This window comes from Lonchura striata, chromosome 2 (assembly GCF_050655825.1).
Source record: "Lonchura striata isolate lonStrDom1 chromosome 2, ASM5065582v1, whole genome shotgun sequence".
Taxonomy (NCBI): domain Eukaryota; kingdom Metazoa; phylum Chordata; class Aves; order Passeriformes; family Estrildidae; genus Lonchura; species Lonchura striata.
The window spans coordinates 62,869,464-62,875,280 of NC_140704.1; the positions used below are offsets into that span (position 1 = coordinate 62,869,464).

A 5,817-nucleotide genomic window follows, 5' to 3' on the forward strand; every position below is an offset into this window, starting at 1 on the left:
CAGCATTATGGATGAATGTGAGGACTGCCTGCAACCAGTGTTCCTTTGGGTGATCTCCTTCACACAGAATAATGACAATTTTGTCACTGTGAGTTTTTAAATTAAATCTGAATTGCACAGAATGCCTATCCTTTTACTGCCTGTGGGAGGCTTAAATCAATCTGGCAGAGCAAATTTAGACATATAGGTTCCTTCTTCTACAGAGAACATCCATCACTCTCTGACAGGGTAGGAAATGGGCGGTTTCACAAGTTGACCCAAATTGCTTTGTAGTTCATTAAAGCCAATATCCCACGTCCATTCTTATTTGCAAGTAATTGACAATCTATTTATGTTTATAAGGTCTTAATAAAAAATCTGAGCTGTAAGCTCATGAAAATCCCAAGCACACCTAAGCACATGAAAATCCAAAATAATGCCTGGATCAAAACCTTTTTTTTTTCTTGAGGGTTTTCTTTAAAAATAATCCAGAAATCCTCATTTTCTGTAGTAAATTACAGAAATTGAGAGCAATTTAGGACATCTCACAGATGATCTCCAAAGACTGCAACTAATCCTGTGTAGGATTTGTTCCAGCCTCCCACAAGAAGGTGCACACGCACTTTACCTTCTCATTGTGCTAGAGCCAGGGGGAGGCTGAGGACCTTTTCTGTACTGTTCCTACTGGATTCACAACATGGTTTTGATTTTTCTAGAACAGTGATCACAGAACAAACACATAAACCTGGACATCAAAACATCTAGGCTTCTCCCCCTGTTTCCCAGCTGGCCCTCAGTGACAGAAATTTGGCTGTGGCAAAGCAGAGTCTTGTTTCAGAGTATGTGCTGCAATGTTATGAAATAAAAGCTATCCAAACGTCCGTAACACAGCTAGATGCCAGGCAAAATAAATAAATCAAAAATCACAAACCGTAGTTTGGTTTTGGTCTAAAAAGTGTTCTAGCTCCAATCTCATTTTTTGCATAACCATGAGCAGTCCAGTGATGAATACCCAATGATAATACACTATCCAGAAGAGAAAGTGTTATCAGGTTCTTTATCTGTAATAGGAATGATAGAAGGAAATTAAGCTTAAAAGGTCCAAAGGAAACTGTGGTTTGGTTTAAGTGATTTTGAATGCAAGGGGCAGGAGTTAAAAAAATGTTTAGTGGTTTCTTGGTTTAATATTCATCACAGAGGAAAAATATCTGCTTTTGCTGAGCACTCTTTAAGCCACTGGATTTCCACAGGGCTTTATGGAGTAGGGAAGGAGAGTGGCAGAAGCCCCCATCATGGTTCTCCCAGTTTCTAGTTGACTGAGCAGAGACAATCACACACAGATCCAGTGCTTTCCTGATTTACTACAGGAGAAGGCACAATTGTTACAAGATTGTCTTGTAAGACAAAATGTAATATCACAGATACTCTTCCTAAATCTTTTGAAATACAGTTTGCAAAACACATGCAAAAGCATATTGAAAAAACCTTCCAAAACCTGGCCATGCACTTTCTGCTAACTACAGCACGTAACAGCAAAACCTGTGACAATTCCCCTCTCCACCCCATTAGTATCACCTTTCTCTATGTTTTTCCAGCAAGAGCAAAGGGAGACCACATTCTCAGAGAGGAAAAACTATGAGGTAAGGGCAGGGTTTGGGAAAGGGAAATGTTTAATAGAAGAGGGATTTGAGTTCTTACTTCCTATTGCAGAATTTGTTTGTCCTAGATAGGTAGATTAGCAGGAACTCAATTTGAAACCTATCTTAGGTGTGCTAAAAAGTTAATCATTATTGAAATTGTTCTGAGGTAACAATTTTAGAGCAATTATATTAATTCTTAGGGGATCTAATTGAGCATTGATAGACAATAATTTAACTGTTAGTAGAATCATCAAAAGAAAATACAACAGTGGTAGTATGAGTGGAAATGTGCTTCTCTTCACTGAAATTCATCATTTCAGTTATGAACAATCCAGCTCATGAGTTACAAACATAATCAGCAAAAGCAGTAGCAGCAAATTCTGTGTGCTTTCCCAGGAAAAAGTGCATATAAAGATACACGCTATTACCACACTTGGACTTTTTAACAGAACCTCTTGTGATATGCAGGGAGTAATGGTTTTAAACTGAAGGGGTGAGCAGGTTTAGACTGGATATTAAGGCCAAAGTCTTTTACAATCAGGGTGGTGAAACACTGGAACAGGTTGCCCAGAGATGTGGGGGGTGCCCTATGTCTGGAAAATTCAAGGCAATATTAGATGGGGCTCTGAGCAACCTGATCTAGTCAAAGGTGTCCCTGCTCACTGCAGGGAGGTTGGAATTAGATTAGCCTTAAAGGTCCTTTCCAGCCCAAACTGTTCTGTAATTCCTGCAGATCCCAGTCTATGCCCTCTCACTTTGATAACCTGATGACTTGTTGTTGAGTGTTTCAGCCAATTCTACATCCCTACAACTATGATTTAATTTAGATTCCATTTCCTGATGTTGTTTATTGCAGCTGCATAGCAGAACAACACAAAATCCTTACTAAACTCAAATGACATTCACTGCTGTCCACTTACACACCAAGCAGGTCACACTAATGAAGGAAATTAGATCAATTTGATACAGTTTGTCCTTGACAGAATGTTTTGTTCTATTACTGTGGATTCCATTATACTTGAAGATTTTCTGATATTGTGTACTTACCTGTACCTTCTTTTACTTCTTTTACAATGGCAGAACTTGATAAAAAATTGGCATTCTGTACTTGTATCACAAAAGAACTGTAAAGTCACACATTTTCAAAAGATGAGGACTAATGGAACAATATTAGAATGTCAGAAGTTGGCTTTTGTTGCTCAGATGCTTTAGAAAGAAGTTTTAAAATGTTCCACAGTCATCACTTTAAATGTCATAATTAAATAGAACAACATTCAGCAGTGCTATAAGACAGTAAAAATATTCCTTCAATACAAATTGCAGCAACTTAGAAATTGTTTTGTTATCTTCTTTTAGGTATGTTGCTGCAAACTCCATGGATATTCTGTAAGTATATTAATTCCTGTTTTTTTAAGCTATGCAAATATTTTAGATTTTTAAATTAACATTCATTTCAATAAGTAAATAATTCCTTATTTCATATCTGTAAATTAGTTACACTACTTTTATCTGAAAGACAAAGTAAAAAATACATTTGCAATAGATATTTTACTAGCTGAAAAACATGAAACTCTACACATCACTAGATATTAATTAAGGTGAACACATTTCATATCCCTAATTATCGTGAAGGATACAAATTGGATATATCATTATTTGTGTATACATTCAGGGAAAACAAGGTAAGTAATTATTCAAAGTTCAGGTTGGAGTTCTCAATCAGCATAAATGTTTCCTATGAATTAGAATACATGGTGGACAAGAAATGTTTGAAATTGAAAGTATTTACATGGTTCTTGTAGTTCCAGGATCTTAACTAAATTGGCAGAGAAAGTCCAGTACCAATAAGAGACAAACAGCCAAGCAAAACCTCCCTTCCTGCTGTATCCTACTTTATCAATAACTAAAACCAACAATCAGACAGAGATTAATTATCTACTGAAGAAATTATACTAATAATGGGATTAATGATTTGTATATTTAGATATCTACAAGCATCTTTAGGATGCAACAGACTAACATGCTTGAGAGAAGACTCAAGACTTTTACTGGAACATACTGGTTTTTACCTCCCAAATGCCCTTCCTTAACTTTAATGCCAAAAAAATTGACATCAATTAATAAAAACATGTTAAGTGCTCCAATTAGAAAGTACATAAACATAATTACCTGTTGATATTTAATTCCAGAGTGCTAACACATCTTTATGTGTGTTGCTCTCCCCTGTTTAGCCTGGGTGGGTGCCTATGACATGAACTACTCAATTTAACTTGATATAATTATTAAAACATTATTTTACCTGCTCAGAAACATTTGTCTTCTTCCAGGCATAAAATATTCATTCTATTTGATATTTAGAGTTAGCTAAAGTGATACCTAATTTATTTGGCCAACAAAGTTCACCTCTGTTACGTTACACTGATGCTCAGATAAACTCAAATTTAGCAAAAGGTCCACAAGAGTCCTGCAAAAAAAGAAAACCAATTTGAGATATAGTGCATGTGAAAACATTTCTCAGAAATTATCAACTTGCCTTTTTCCTTTGATCTTTTACTAGAAAACTTTAACATGCTACAAGTGCGTATTTTAGTTTCAGTGAGCTGAACTTGGCTTTTAACATACCTCACGTGATGGGTCTGCATGAACAAGATGGGAATTTTAGGAAGGGACAAAGATTTTGGGCTTCCTTTTTCTTCCCCAGATTTTACATGTTGCATTCTAAACCTATTCCAGCTACTTATGGCTAAAATGTATTGATACCAATTGATATTGACATTATGTATGTGTTATAGGCAATATAGAGTGCATTTTAATGTTTAGTTGCTTGCAAATTGAAGAAAAATAATCTTTGAAGAAAATCTTGCCAATGGAAACATTTTGCTTGATTTCTACAAGATTATATCATTATCTGTAAGTACCCAGGAAAGTTTCTAGGTGCAGGAAATCTTTCACTAATGACTATAGTTAAGTTTTTCATCATAAATTCTAACCTGTTTGGAAACTTCTATGTCCTTGTTCAGATCAGAGATCTATAACATTACCCTCATGGGAGTGTTTACATCCAGCTGGAACAAGGGAGAGGCACTTCAACACAGCACAGTCATTATGGATATTTGCTGTAAATTCAGTATTACAAACACAAAAGCTGGCTTCATAATGCAGCCTGAAAATACTGAACATATCAATTATAGGCAGAATTTTGTGGGTTCTGACAGACTTTGGATTTCTAATTGTTGATCTCAAATGTGTTTTTAGTCAAACAGGTGTTGTATTAGCAGTAACTATAATGAATATAATCAATGAATGTTGCAGGTCTAATCAGCGTAAGCTCAGAACACCTTATTTTCTGAAACTTGGTGCTGGAATCTTGCCTCTGGTATTCATGTGGTCCATTTGATTCTATACAAACACAGAGGCAGAGAGTAGGTGTGTGTATAACTGTGCCAAGCAGGACCTGAATCCTGTTGTACATTGCACCCCCATTAGGAAAATGGGCACCATCCAACAGCGATACCATGGAAGGGAACATTCAGGAACACTTATGTATTTCTCACAATCTAATTATCATAGATATAATTAATAAGTGACTATGTGTCAGGAGAAATGATCCAAAGCTGCTGCTTTGTTGCATGGAGTAAACAGAAAGTGTCTTAAGAGATTCATCAGACTTCACTGTTGTCAATACCAGACACCTATAAAATTTGTATAAATTATTAAAGATGCTAAGTTGAAACAAACATTTTGTGAACATAAGTTACGAACTTTCTAAGTGATCTGAGACACTGATTGAACTTTTCCAAAAGTTAACCAAAACCACACAGGAGGTAATGCTGATTTACTCTCATTACTCACAGAGAGCAGTGATTTATCTCCCATTGCTGTAAGAGGTATGCTGGCATCTACTGATCAAGGCATTCCTGTATCTGCTGTTTCATCCAACAATAGGTTATCACGGGCTGCATTTTCCCATGAGGAAAGCAAACACATCACACTTTTCCACAGAAAAGGTGTCATATGAAGCAATTAATGGAAAAATACACTGGGGATTAGACCCACAGAGCTCAAACAAACATCTTTTGAGTTGAATGTGAAGTCAAGTGAATGTTTTTTTGTAGGATTATTACATTAATAGGGCTTCCAGGAACTACTTGCCCTCTCACTCAGGATGTTTCACAGAAAGAAAAAGAATCACCACAAC

General features: G+C 36.1%; 1 protein-coding gene across 1 annotated transcript in view; it reads right to left on the reverse strand.

Annotated features, from left to right (window-relative positions):
• The window catches only part of LOC110472824 (endogenous retrovirus group K member 8 Gag polyprotein-like), a 399,368-nt gene that overhangs the window by 84,001 nt on the left and 309,550 nt on the right, over window positions 1-5,817 (reverse strand). The gene's annotated exons all lie outside the window — the stretch shown is intronic.